The sequence below is a fragment of the Maylandia zebra genome, linkage group LG18 (assembly GCF_041146795.1).
Source record: "Maylandia zebra isolate NMK-2024a linkage group LG18, Mzebra_GT3a, whole genome shotgun sequence".
In the NCBI taxonomy this organism is placed as follows: domain Eukaryota; kingdom Metazoa; phylum Chordata; class Actinopteri; order Cichliformes; family Cichlidae; genus Maylandia; species Maylandia zebra.
In genome coordinates, this window is record NC_135184.1 from 5,236,578 (window position 1) to 5,250,927 (window position 14,350).

Sequence of the window (14,350 nt, forward strand, 5' to 3'; positions counted from 1 at the left end):
ATTACATAGTGGGAAACTGAGCAGAAGTGAATAGAAACCTCTGTTTTAATGAATGATGGCCATTCAGTGCAGCTTTTGACCCTTAAAGAACGGGAGGGAGACCTTTTCGACCCGTCGTCTGTTTATGTGCACAGGGCCTCTCTGAACGTACAGAAAAGTTTGTGGTGGTGGTAGGGCTGCTCAATTAATCGAATTTTAATCACGATTACGATCTGGGCTTTCAACGATCATTAAAAATGACTGAGCCGATTATTAGCCCCTCCCTCATGCTTTACTCTCGCGCTGCTCCGTGTGGCAAATCAAGCGCACTGCTCTGCATTTCGAACACGCGTCACAACAATTAAGAGGACCCGAGGGAAGCTCGGAAAGCTAAGCAGAAGTTATTTGGAGAGGAGAGTGACTGCCGTTGGTTGAAAAGAAAGGTAAAGAAAAAAAACTTGAGTGGTGTGGAAACATTATGGGTTCGCGGAGTCAGATGTGGATCAAGGAGACAGTGTGTAAACTTTGCTATGGTGTCGTAGCTGCACCACAGAGCAACACTGCAAAGTTCACATTTTTCATTTATTTCTTATATTGCAAACATTTGCACTGTTATCAGTATTTGCACACTATTTTATATTATTTTTTTAAAGTCATTATTCAATACATTGTTATTCTTAACCCTTTAAAGCCGGTCAGAGCAGCACACTCCGTTTTGCGTAACTATTTTTAAATCCCTGTAGAACCTGAACCGCTAAGCTAGCACAATAAATTTTTTTCCATATGAAACCAGAGGAGTTACATCTTATGCCATCAGCTTGTCCTCGGTCAGGTTTCCTTCCACATATAGCTTTGCAAAAATTGCATAAAAAGCGCTTGCAGGAACAAAAACATAATATTCCAGAAACACGCTTTGCCGATCCGATCAGCTGTTCATAACACTTCCCACATTGAAAAAGACGTCAACACGAACTATCCCAAGTGATGTCATTTTTGCGGAAAATGTAGTTTTTTTACTTGTAGGCCTTAGAACTCGAATTGCACTGCTGGAAATAGTTTATTTTGATGCACATGCACATTCTTTGCAAATTTGCATCATAGGATTGTTTTTTTGTTTTTCCTGCAGTATATAAAAATTGCTGTATCTCCAAAAATAAAACTATGAAGACACTCAAAATAAATTTCCTGTTGTTGTAAACTATTTTTTGCAACTTTTTTGTATTTAAAGTTTTGAGGGATAAACCTCTTAAATTTCTCCAAGTAGAAATATATGTAACAAAACAAAAACGATTTTCAATTTTTTTTTGTAGTTTATTGCACTTTTTTGCAATTAATGTAGTTACTATGGACTTAATACATACACATTTTAAAAATATGGGCTATAACAGTTGTATTGATGTATAGCAACGTGAAATGCTCCCACAAATGGCACTACAGCATGTAAAAAAAAAATAATATAAGCTCTGGCGGACGAAATAAATATCGTCAAATAATCGTGATCTCAATTTCAGTGAAAATAATCGTGATTATCATTTTTTCCATAATCGAGCAGCCCTAGGTGGTGGTGGCGGTGTGGTCAGGAGCGGGGTGGAGGTGTCAGCGTCCCTCCTAGCGAGCGTGGAAGTAATTATCGAATCCAGCTAACTGGGTCATGATGGAGACTGATGATTCGTAGACGTCCTCCCTCCTCCGCGAACGCTCAGGCAAAAGCTTCACGCTCAACATCTGAGCCGATTTTCTCTCTTTCCGCTGGAAGGAAGGACGGGGATTTCATCATTCGCTCCTTTCAGGCTAAAAACAAAAAGGCTCTCCATACCCCTCCACCTCCTTAGCAAACTGGAGCTCACCCGCTCTCCCAGTTTGCTCATCAGTTGCATCAAATGACCTCCCCCTCACTCCAGCAACATTGTGTAATCCTTAACAGCCTGACTTTCCTGTGCTTCAAATGAGGCATTGTACTGTCTTGGGAAGAGTGAGGAGTGTCTTGTGTTGCACAGACGCCTTTGGTTTGTTTTCCAAAATAACCAGGCACTCGGGGAGCTTCGCGTCACTAAGAGAGACTGTGAAAGTGCTTATTAAGCCCTGCTGCGCTCACGCTTTCCTGGATTGGAGACTTCATCCGCAGAACTCTGTAGGAAGGTTTGGATAAATGCGTCCACCGAATGGCAAAAATGACCTCAGATTGTCATGTGGCAGTGAATTCGACCGGTTTAAGCCAATAACAGACATGCTTTGAAAATCACCCAATACTGGCTCCGAGTATGATACGGGCTGTGAACTTTAAAGTATTAGGTCACCCTAGAAAGCTGTGTGCAGATCCAGCTGATCACGCTGTGCTTGCAGTGTTCTGCTTCATCTGTCATCACAGATATTTAGCTTTGACCTTTGACCTCATTATTGCTGGTTGCTTTCATTGCTAGAAGTTACTTTCCTGCAGCAGCTAAAGGCTAAAAGGAGTACTCCTGCAAGCAGTGCTTAGCACAAACATGGAAGAACTTCTGTTTTTGCACATTTTTACAGCTGTGAGCAAAACTTTGCTGAGGTTCTGCTGCTCTTGAAGAGAAACTTTGAAGGTATAACTACTTAAAAAAGTCCTGGACCTGTCTCAGTACTTAATGGATAAAGATGGACGAGTAATTTCTGACCTGGAACCTTTTATCTGATGGGTGAAATCCGTCTACTGTAGGCTCGGGCCTGCTGACTCGGGGAGAGGTTATGCGTCACCAGAAGATGATTACTTTTCCCTTTGATTTCGAGAAAAGACCGGCATTATTCCCATGACCACTGGAGTTTGCTTGTTAGGAAAACATAAGCACGTCAGTCACTGTGGCTCTGTGGATTCTCTGCTGGTACTTCAACTCTCTGGGCCTTATGTTGCACGGTGTGCAGGATTGCCTGTTGTTTGTTGCCAAAGCAGCTAAAGAGCGCTGATTTTCAGCCTTGATGTCACCATTATTATAACATATGTTGCAGACATGCTTCTGGTTTCCAAAACAAGACTCTTTGTGCGACTTTTTCCATTAAAGTAAATTTAAACACACATTAGTGCGGGAAAGTTCTTGCCTTGCATTTAGTGGGTTCTGTAGCTGCAAGTATGATTTATGGAGAGCAAGCTGGAGGTGGCAGAGCTGAAGATGCTAATAGTTTCACTGGGAGTGACCAGGACATGTGTAGAGGAAGGATGGAAGATGGAGCTGCAAGGCTGGAGGAAAAGAGGAAGATTACATGTGGAGGGTTTGGTGTGATAGAGGAAGATGCTGAGGGTAGGGTGAGATGGAGGCAGGCGACTCTTAACGGGAGCAGCTGAAAGACGATGATTGTAGTAAAAATGTGTCAAAAGGCACAAACAGTCATAAAGTCCAGTTTCCTAATTGGCACCAACGTGTGACTCAAAGCTGCCATGAGTCAGTAAGTCATAGTTTTATGCTTATAATAAAAATTTAAATGGACGAGTTATTAATGAACTCACTTTCCACCACAGCCGGATGTGTGGAAAGCAGAACTAACAATCTAAAGGAAATCGACTCTACTATAGTTGACTCCAAGTGGCCGTTGGATGTACTGCAGTTTTTGGTTTGACTGGTTAGCCTCAAGGTTGCTGCTCGGTGTGAATAATTAACCTGGCAGAGTGTGAATGATGCTGAAATATTTGGGTCTGGTCCAGATACAGATTTCTTTTGGGAGGGGAAATCAAATCTTGAGATGTTTAGTTACATTAAACCGTAAACAAACTGTTTGCTCTGCTGCATGAGCTGCAGGCAGCAGCATATAATCAATAAAGTTGGAGTCACTGTATAATGACAGCATTTCTAAATTACTCCAAGTGTTCATATCAGTGCAAACTGTAACAAATATGTGGTCTATTCAAGTCAGGCTTTATTGTAATTGGTACAGTATCATATTAGTAAATGCTTATTACATGTTTATATTTCAGATTGAAACAGTTTCTTGTTTGACGTTTGAATTAAATGTTGAACCAAATGTCATCTTTCGTCTATGTTAGGGGTGTCAAACATATGGGCTGGGGGCCAGAATCGGCCCTGTAAAGACTCCAGTCTGGCCCATTTGTACTACACCAAAGTCAGCGATAGAAAAACAATTAAAAGACAGAAATTTCTTGAGATGTGTTTGTTTTTTTTGGGGTCTTAGTGTCTTTGCTGAAAAGGTCAAACGTTTGATGTGTAAGTTACTGGATGATCTGCGGCGTTGTAGCTCCGCTCCAGTAGCGAGCGTCTGCTTTTGGCCGGTGTTGTGTTATCTAAGAGGTTGGCTGAGTGCGAGCGGTGCATGATGGGAGCTTTGTGTGTTTTTCATTTTATCTATCCACAGCGGTCGTGTTTCAGTCTAGTGTCTCATAGTGTCTCATCCAGATAATCGCTCCCACTCTCCGCTTCAGGGTTATTAACATTGTGTTCAGCCGGGCTCCAGATTTTTCTTTTTTCTGCTTGTTTTTATCTCCCAGACAAAACAGTTTGTAGGTAGAAGGGTGGGAAAGTGTGTGTGTGTGTGTGTGTGTGTGTGTGTGTGTGTGTGTGTGTGTGTGTGTGTATTAACTATGATAGAGGTACATAGAGGGGCATGTTATCGATAAGAGTCAAATGTCTTATCAGCTGATCAGAACTGGCACAGACATGTTTGGCGCCCGATGTGGAATATGAAATCTCCCGTGTGAAAATATGCGGGGGGAAAAAAATTGTTTTGTTTTTTTGTCTCCTTAAAAAATTCATCTTCAGACATATTTTTAGTCTGACTGAGAAGCCAAAACCCAAAGATACTAAAGAAAACTGAAGGTAAACTGATGAATTCTGCTGTTATTTCTTAAGAAAAGCACTAAAAAACAGTCAATCAACAATTAATGCTCTGATTTCTGCTGTCTGATTAAATATGTGACCAAAAAGAAATGGTTAAACCGCATCAGGTATGGCTGTAGCGCTTACATCTTCACTATTGTGAGGGTTAACCACTATGTAAATGTAACTGGTTTATTGGCTTCTACCAGTCAAATTGACTTGAAGGCAGCGGGCACATTTGGACCAATCCAATCCAATCGGCTGCTTTTATGGCTTTTACAGTTCAGCTGGGACCACAACGTTTTCCACAGACTTAAGATGTGGCCCTGACCCAGTTCTGGTCTGGGCTTTATAAGTGTTATGAGGGGTCACCCAAATGTCACCACGCACCTGACGTTTGCCCCGTGTAAGGTCGAGTCGAGGCCGAATACAGGCCCAACGTTCCTGCTTATCTGGGCTGTCACAAGGAGATGAAGTTTGGACACAAGTATTGTCATAACGGACACAAAGTATGAAACGACAGTAATCAATGCTTTCCAGTGTTAGTGAGTGCAAGATCTGATCGGATGTGATCAGGGCTGAAAAAACTAGAAGCAGTGAAGCGTGGCCAGGAAAAGGTTTTCAAGTGGCTCTGGCTTTGGCACACGATGCTCCCGTCAAGCTGTTAAAATTGTAGAAGCTGCGTAGCTGCAAAAGTAAAGGCATCAATGAGGCTTAAATTGCAGTGACTGTACAGCCAGCCTCAGTCTGTTGGCTGATGATTTTATCACTTGCACGGCGTAGCTCTAATTCTCCGGTCAGATTAAATCAAGTGACATTTAACGTTTTAGCAGTAAACATGAGAAAAATACAAACTGCAGTTTAGCAGCTTGTTAACGTTTTTCTCCTGCAGATACAAACATGTAATTATTTCTGTGCACAAACGACATCAACATCATCACAGGTAATCTCATCGTGGATGCAAATTATACTAAACTCAGTTTGTGTGCGTCTCAGATTTCCTTCAGGGAACCTGTAATAAACTGAACAGAGTGAAGATGGACTGAATGATGGGAGAAGACATACCAGGGTAGTAAAGATGTAGACGGACAGAAAGAACCGCAAACAGGTGAACACGTGGATGAAACTGGAGCTCCTTGGGGTCAAAGGTGGATTCGCAGCTTTGTGAGAGTGGGTTTGTGAGGTCATCTTGGGCTACTACCCAGAGAAAACACATAAGCACGTTGAAGACATGAAGGGCACGCTTACTGTTTATATGTTTGTCCTTTTAAATGTTCATTTATGGTGTTTTCTGTATTATCCAGAGTGTTAGAGTAAAATTTTATTTACAGAGTCGTCAGATTTCAATTATTTTGCTTTGTTATTATTTATTTTTTTAAATATATGTGAGCATTCATGTGGAAAGAGAATAATCCATATCCAGGTTGTTTTTAAAATCACTAGTGCATTTAAATAAATGCATTTTTACCCATTTATATTTGGTGAAAATAGACCTAACAACATCAGTGATATGTAAATGTGGTGGTACTGCAGGCCATACAGGAGGGTGCGTGCAGATACACACAGGAGGCTTTGTGTAAATCCAGGATGTCCTGAGCTTCCAGGCACAGATGAGAGGATTAAACTGTTTGAGTCCGGTCGCACGCCGGAGAGGAGGAAGTGCACGCCGAACATAATGCTGGACGAAAACCACGCACCTGCTGGTTTGAAGATGAAGACGTGAACCGCACGGCGCTCTCGGCAAACACAGAATGTAATCAGTTTCATTTCGCCGTCTTCCACAGTCACTTTTTATTGATCTACTCCGTTGATTTCATTCATTTGCTTTAAGTGATGATGAACCTCATTGTCATAGCTACAGAGGGACTTAGAGCATGAAAACAACAACAACAACAGACAGGCGTCCTTGCAGCACTGCAGCAGACTCTGTTCTCACTGTCGAGTGTTGCCTGCTCGAATCAAGAGCTTCGAGCACCTTTGGCTGCTTCTCACGAACGGCACAAAGATCATTTGATTTGATTTTGTTAGCAGCACCTTCTCATTGACTGAGAGAGTAAAACGCCTCAATCTCCACGTATCTGGAAGTTCTTCATTTCCCAATTAGACGGATAAAACGCTCAGCTCTCAGGTTAAATGCCTCCAAACCTAATTCTCTGAAGTTGTAATTGGATGTATTGGCCATTAAAGGCTTGACATGATTCTTACCAATAAGAGAGCTTCTCTTTAATTGGATGTCTTTAATTAAGCGCTGCAGTTTGGGATCTAAGAAAGAAGAAGCCGATTGTTGACCTTTGCAAAGATCCGCAGCAGGTCCGCCCATCTCGCTCTCTGGTGGCCTTTAAGAAAGATGTGCCTGCTCATTACATCTCAGTTAAACTCATTTCGCTCTCAGTGTGGCTTTTTGCTCTTTTTCTTTTATCTATTTAAAAAGAAAAGAAAAAAGAATAGAAGCTGTTTGACAAAGATTTGTCTTCCTTTGTTTTTTTCCTGCATGGTTAATAGATTTTGCAATTCGAGCTCTAATTAAGTTTAATTTCCAATCACTTGCTGATCTCGCAGTTAAACGAAAGATTTAATGTTCCTGACGCGGCAGGTTGTGGCGCTCTGCTTTGCTTTTAGATTTTCACAAGCGAGAATCTGCAAAAGTGCTCAGTCTCTTTAAGTCGTGAAATCTCACCTCTTCGGTTTTCTGCTCTGCCTCCTTTTCCAGCGTGGAAAATACTCCCGAGCAGATGGTCACTGAGGGTTTGGACGGAAGTCAGGGCCATCATCGAATCTGCTGTATGTCCCATGCTGCCCCTTTGGTACTGAATGTGACTTCCTGCTGCCCTTGCACCATATGTTACAGATACGACACGTAAAAATCATTTATTGGTCTCCAATGTCTCACAGTCTCAGTTGTGTTGGTGGAAAAAATATCATGTTATGCCAGACTGAGTGGGGAAAAAAAAGAGGTGATTTAGATTTTTATTCTCCTGATCTCTCATCCTGTGATTGATTTTTCGGTCAAACTTTGGATTTGTTTGTGGTTCGTATATTTTAAGTAATCCAGGGCAAGGTTTCAGTGCCAGTGCTGGAAGGGGAAGCTGAATTATGGCCACGCGGTGTCATGGGTTTCATGGACTGCTTTAGTCTTTTTACTATGACATCTCTAGCATCACAGAGGGATGAAACCATTTCAAATAGTTGGTAATAACTGTTCAAAGAATCATTTTTAATATCTGCAGTGCAGGCTTTTAAGAAAGTCTCTGATAAATATACAACTGGCTTTGTTTGATTTACGACACCGCTCCTTTGCACTACCACAGTAAAAATGTAGTGTGCACGATGAGTTGAAGTAAACTGTCTTTGCAAATGCCCACTATGACTGTTGGGTCTTTTATAGCTGCTACTCTAAGGTTAGGTTTAATAATGCTACAGTGACACGAGGGGAAAACGGTGGTTTGAGACCACGACGTGATCAAAATGATGGGGACTAACTCTGCAACCACTCAGTCAGCTGCTGTCAGTGTGCGGTTGAGTGGGGTTGAGTTGGCTGTTCATCCAGTGTGTTTGAGAAAGGGTGACGAGAAATTGGTGAAAACTGCAAATCTGTTTTTGTTACATGGCCAGAAAGTCACAGACAGAACGTCACAAGACCTGAAGCAGAAGTTCAGAAGTGATGTAGTTGCTGCAGGATGATGATTTAACTGCAAAATCATGTAACCTTTGCCTCATATAGGAATATAACCAGAATACAGTCGAGTCCTGCAGTGGTGCGAAGTGACTGTGATAGTTTGGAGACGGGTTTGGCGACCGGTGCGATCGAAAGCGGTCACTGCAGCTACTTAAAGGCGGTTTCTAACCGCAAAAAAATGTAACGCGATCGCCGAGCAACCGCTGATTTTTCTTTTCCTAGTCATGCATCCTGTTTTTACTGTGAGTGAGGCAACAAAAACTTGTTGATGCAGATTTAAAGCCAACGAATATAGAAAGTCATCTCAGATACTTTGGTTACTTTGGTGCTTCCTGTGTAGCTCTGTGTTCTGCTTTTGTTTATAACATCCATTGTTCACGGCAGGTAAAGGCTGCATGTGAGGAAAACCTTTGATTTTATGTGTTTGTAATGTTCGTGGGTTCTTCGGTGGAACTGTGGAAGCTGCAACAACACACGTCTATATTAACCTTCTTTGCAGACTTACTGTCTTTGATGTTAGAAAAAGAGGACCGGATGTTGCCGTCGCACGCTGCGGTTGCCTCAGTATGACAATGGTGGAACCATCAATACTAACGAAAAAAAATAAAACGACTTATTTGCCGACTCGTCTCGCTCCTCAGGTCAAACACACTTTGAAAATCAGAATCTCTGAATGTGTCAGAAGTGACTTCGTCTAACATCCAACCTGCTTCGTGTGACGTTTTTCTGAAAGCCACATTAGACATGAGCTGTACTGTGTGTCTGTGCGTGCGTGTGTCTTATTGTTCTGCCTACTCTAGTTTTGCCCTTCGGGGATGGAGGTTGGCTTGCGAATTAGGTCACCACCAGTCTTCCTGTATGTTGTCGTCGGTGTTGCCAGGCCTCAGAAAAACATGGCATCTGATGCTGTAACCAGCACGTTGGGCCAGTTTGGGCATCGGTCTGTTGCCAGCTCCTTCAGCTCGTCTGTGATGCTAACAGCTCTTGGTAGTGTAGTAGAGCCACCCTCGCATTAAGTGACCCTGCAGACGGTCTGTGTTTGATTTTAATTATTATGTCAGGTGTCCATTTTTATCTTTGGCTTTTTAAGGAAATTCAACAGAATAAAATGAGAAGATGAAGCAGATGTCTTCACTGGTTTCCTGTAGTGGAAGTAGCTTAGAAAAACTCTGGCTAAGATTCTCTCTGTGTTTTGTTTTTTTTTTTTTGTTTTTTTCACCCCTCCCATTATCTCTGGTCCACATGCAGGCACCTCCCATAATCCCTTTCTCATAGCTCCAGGCTCAAAGAGCCATGGAGCCGTATGTTCTGCCCTTCTGTCTCAATCCTAATTTTGGGGTTACCAGGAGAGTGAACGGCAAAGAGAGATGCAGCAAGTGGAGTCTGTGTATATCCACACGGGTGGTGGGAGGTTTGCTTGAAGCCTGCTACACACCCCCACCCACCAAGCACCATCACCCCTTTAAACTCAGTTGCCAACATGATCATGAGACCAGATGCTGAGTTTGCACCGACCTACATTTTAGCCCCAAAAACCAAGACGTGGGGGAGGGGCAACATCTAGTCTTTGTAAAGGAATCTGTTGGGTACAGAGTTGGAGAAGCTCAGGACAGATACAAGGCTGTTTAAGTATTTGATCATTGGGCAACAGCCTAAGACCTCCCTCTGTCTGGTCAGGTCCTCCACCTCATCCATCTCATCCAGGTGGAAGCCCGGGAGTTCCCAGATAATCTCTCCAGCATGTCTTAAGTGGATCGAACATGTCTGAGGTGCTTTAGCCAGGAGGAGTTCAGGATGTTTGAATCATCTGAACAGGCTTCATTTGATGTGGAGGAGTAGCAGCTCTACTCCATCCCCCTGCAATCATCTGAGCTCCTCACCTTATCTAAAAGAGATTGCACACATCCTAATATTCTCCTTATATTTATAATTGAAACATAAAATTGTTTTCTGGAAATTAAATAGTGAAAGAAACAAACCATGAGAGAGAGAGAAAGGAGATCCTTCCTCCAGTCCTGTCACCGTGGTGTCGTCTCTGTGACGTGACTCCTCGGGTCGCCCCTGCTCAGACAGCGAGGTGATGGAGGCTGACAGAGGGTCACCGAGGTCGCATTTCTGACCAGAGGAAACCCCGCTGAGGTGTGCCTTTGCCCCACATTCTCCATAACTCCCAAGGGCCTTTCAGCTCTCCCACTTCCACTCTAATTCAAGAGGCACATGCATGTTTTAATACATATAACAACAGATTTAAAAGAAAAAAAATGACACAATCAGAGAAAGAAGTAATAAAAATAGGGGATTGCGTAATGGAGTGATTACACGGGAGCGAGCGTGGTGAGTGATTGGCTCTCGGCAGATCTTGGCAGCAGGTTACCGACGGCTTGGTCTGGAAACCCGGATAGTGGTGCTTATTGGATGAAACCCAGAGACGGCGTCTGACTGAGATCAGCCGATCTTTAAGAGCGGTGGATTAAACCGTCGTTGCGTAACCGGCAGCTCCCTCTGATTCGATGATACAGGTCGGCGGTTGGTGGGCGGATAATTGTTGCTTTTGTGAAGGTAATTGATGAAGTGATTTTCACCTGGCTTCTGATCCAACAGCTCACGACAGGATGCTCATAAAACTGCAAACAGTCCCTGCAGTGGTATCCAGTGACTGCAAACCATTTGACTGGGTCACTCTCATCTTGGTCGTTGCAGTAATGCTAAGAGAGATCCTGTAAAATGTTTGCAGCCTGCAAAAAGTTGACGAAGCTCCAGTTGGAGAAAGCTGAGTTGCAGTGAGGAGTTTAGCTCAAACATATTTCTTCCACCCTCTGCAAACGCTTCCTCACTTTCTTTGTACGCGATAAACAAAAGCAGCTCTGTAGCTCTACACAGAGTTTCTTTTATCACAGCGCAGCCACAACATTTCACGAGATTCACACAGACACAGCGCAGAGGATTGATTAACTCTATACCCTACACACACCGGCTGCTTTTAACCAATGAAAGCTCGGCCTTTGCGTTTCCTCAGATCGGCTATGGCTACGCTTATTTTTCCCCTGCGACAAAAAGTGTGCGTCTGTTTGAAAATGAAAGTGTGTGTTTGGAGGGGAAGAGTCCAAGCATATGACTGCATTCCTGCACGAAGGGAAGGAGGGAAAGGATGGAAGAGAAAGGGCCAGTGAAAGGACACTGGAGAGGAACTGAAGGATAGAAGATTATTTAAAAAAAAAGTTGGTGTGAGAAGAGGAGGAATGTGAAAAAGAAGGATAGAAAGGAAAGATGATGGAAAATGGGACTGGGCTGGAAAAAAGGGAGCGCCGAGAGTTTATGGGAAATATTTGGAAGTGCAAGGGCAGGTCAAATGGACTCCAGCTCCCATGATGCACTGCAACCTTACAGAGAGAGCTAAACTTTTGATAGAGCTACACTTTTGACCTGAGCTTTAATAAAGCTTTTATTTCAGAAAGTCTACTTCCTCTAAATTTAATGTAAGGCCTGTAATGTAATTCTGTAATTCTGTCTTAGCGGCGTTATTACGAGATATTTCACTCTGGCTATTAAAATATCCTGAAATGAAAAACACTAATCTCAGGAGCTGTAATAAGCCCCATATTCTACTTTTGATTTCCTCGCATATTCTTTGAGGTTCCCTCGAGGTTCGCCCATAAAGGAGACACGTTCATCACCGAGTGAGGGGCCTGCCGACACGGCGCGGTCTTAATCAACCCCCTGCTGATGAGCTTTCGTCTTCCTGCTGTCTTCTGTGGATGGATGCGTCTGTGCAGATCGCATAAAGTCTTGCACTTGAACCAAAAATGCAAATAAAGTACAAAGAGCCTCCTGAACTGGTACGCCTGCCCATCTTTGTCTCACTGTTGGACCTGCATCAATCTGTTATTAGCATTTTATTTTGAAAGCTACATTGCTTCTGTGCCATCTTGCATTTATTCACCCCCAGGCTGTTCTCGCTCTCCTTGGTTTCTTCTAGCGACCGCTCCCTTGAGTCTCTGGTTTGTTATCCTGGAGAGATCAGAACAAGGACTACTGTTTCCTGCTGAAACCACTGACGGTGGACGGTGGGCTGGTTAGCACCAAGAAACTTTCAAAATAAAAAAAACTTGGGTATAGCCTCTTTATGGTGGGGTGATTAAGCAAACCAGTTAGTCTCCACCCTGTAGCCAGGAAGTCCAATCAAATTCAGATCATTTTCAGATCAGGAACAACAGAATAATCGCATCGTCAGCAGCAACAGTTCCTTAATTTATGAAAGGTGTGTGTTTCTAACCTTCTCTCACAGGAAGGGCAAACACTTGTTGAGTGATTAAGGGTTAAGAAATGTTCTTGCCCTCAGAGCGAGTATAAGATATGTCACATATTTCCGTGTGAGGCCATTTTTAAAAGAAAGGGAAAAAGACATGCTTATTCCTACCTCTGTCTGGTTTGCATGATTCCCAGTTCAAGATAATCCTGGTTTATCTTATTCTGGGCCTCGTAGTCTGAAACGAGTCATTTCAGCTTCACCTTCCTCTGATTGGCTGCCTGTTATTGACAAAATAGTTTGAGCAGCAGGAGGAAGGGGAGACGACAAAAAAAACTCTGAAACTGAGCATTCAGAATATTTTCTGAGCGCTGCATAACGTTCTCATTTCACTGAGCTGAGGCTGAGAGACAGGACTACTGTTGTCCTGTTAGAAAGAATACGATTTCCAAAACTCTACAAACTTCTTAGAGGGCGATAAAAATTTCATCCCAACTACTTTAAATTCCTGTAATCTGTTGCTGGTCGTTGGAGGCTTTCAAACAGACGCTGCTGCTGCTGGCGAGGAGATCACATGACTGCGCCATCAGCACGGCGGAGCCTGGAGTTCAGGCAGCCGCGTGTCACGGTCTCCCTGCTGACGTTAGCAGGACAAATAGAAATAAATAAGAAACATGTTCATGTTGGAATGCGGGACACATGACTGGGAGAAGATGCCCTGCAGTAACGCTTTATCTGCTGAGAAGATCGCTGTGAGAGTTTGAACTTATTTAATGTTTTTTATAAGCTGCCAGCTTTATCAGAATAAGTTAGGAGTTTCTTTGGATGTCTGCAAGCTTCAGCTACAATTATTGATTGAACATCGCCATCTTTTTAATATGGTGTTGACCCCTGACCTTGACAGGGGAGAAGGCGGGAGTCCCACTGTGGCCGTTCAGAAGCTCCTGGGAGTTTTCAGGGATGAGGTCGGCAAGTGTTTTTCCTTGCAGCCTGCAGAATCAGCATGACAGTCATAAGATGTAACAATCGAGATAAAACTATATCAAATTATTGCTTCACAGTGAAACACACTTGTTGTGCCATAAGTCAGATGATTGGATTTTAAAGCCTAAAGAGAAACATCACAGAAGAATATTCAACGCTAAAGGGCCTTTACAGTTTCCAGATGTTAACCCCGTCTGGACAACACGATGATTAAAAGAAACCTGCTGCTGTTATGAAAATTTTCGCCCCGATTGTGCCGCGCCATCACATCTTCACCTCAGTTATTCTCATTCCCAACAGAGCCGGCTTCTTGGCATCGTCGCAGAGTAGATTGAAAAATAATCTAATTGTGCTGACAGCGAATTGAGTCAAATGCACACGTTCTGCAGAATCAACTGGAAGCTGACTGAGCGTGTCTGTGTGTGTCTCAAAGAAAACCAGCCCGTCCTGCAAACACAGGTTTCTGGGTTTGGCCCGTGTTCAGAAATCCATTAGGAGGAAAAATTAGAATACTAGAGCTGGAAGTTGACTGAGTTTTACTCTCCAGAAGCCAGAACCAGCGAGCCGTGAAGCTTTTAGCCAGCACACTGAGTACAAACAACCATGAGGTGTCTCACCTGATTGATGAGAATAAGCTGAGAACAGCAAACCTGAGTGAGCAACCAGGATGTGTAT

General features: G+C 43.1%; 1 protein-coding gene across 5 annotated transcripts in view; it reads left to right on the top strand.

Annotated features, from left to right (window-relative positions):
• Positions 1-14,350, top strand: part of LOC101480681 (disco-interacting protein 2 homolog C) — a 205,257-nt gene that overhangs the window by 24,023 nt on the left and 166,884 nt on the right. Inside the window, exon 1 of one of the 5 annotated variants that reach the window (XM_076877153.1) lies at positions 112-422. The exons of the other annotated variants lie outside the window; for them this stretch is intronic. The gene's annotated coding sequence lies outside the window, so the exon portion shown is untranslated. Of the gene's footprint in view, positions 1-111; positions 423-14,350 lie in introns of those variants that run through there. 5 annotated transcript variants of the gene reach the window in all.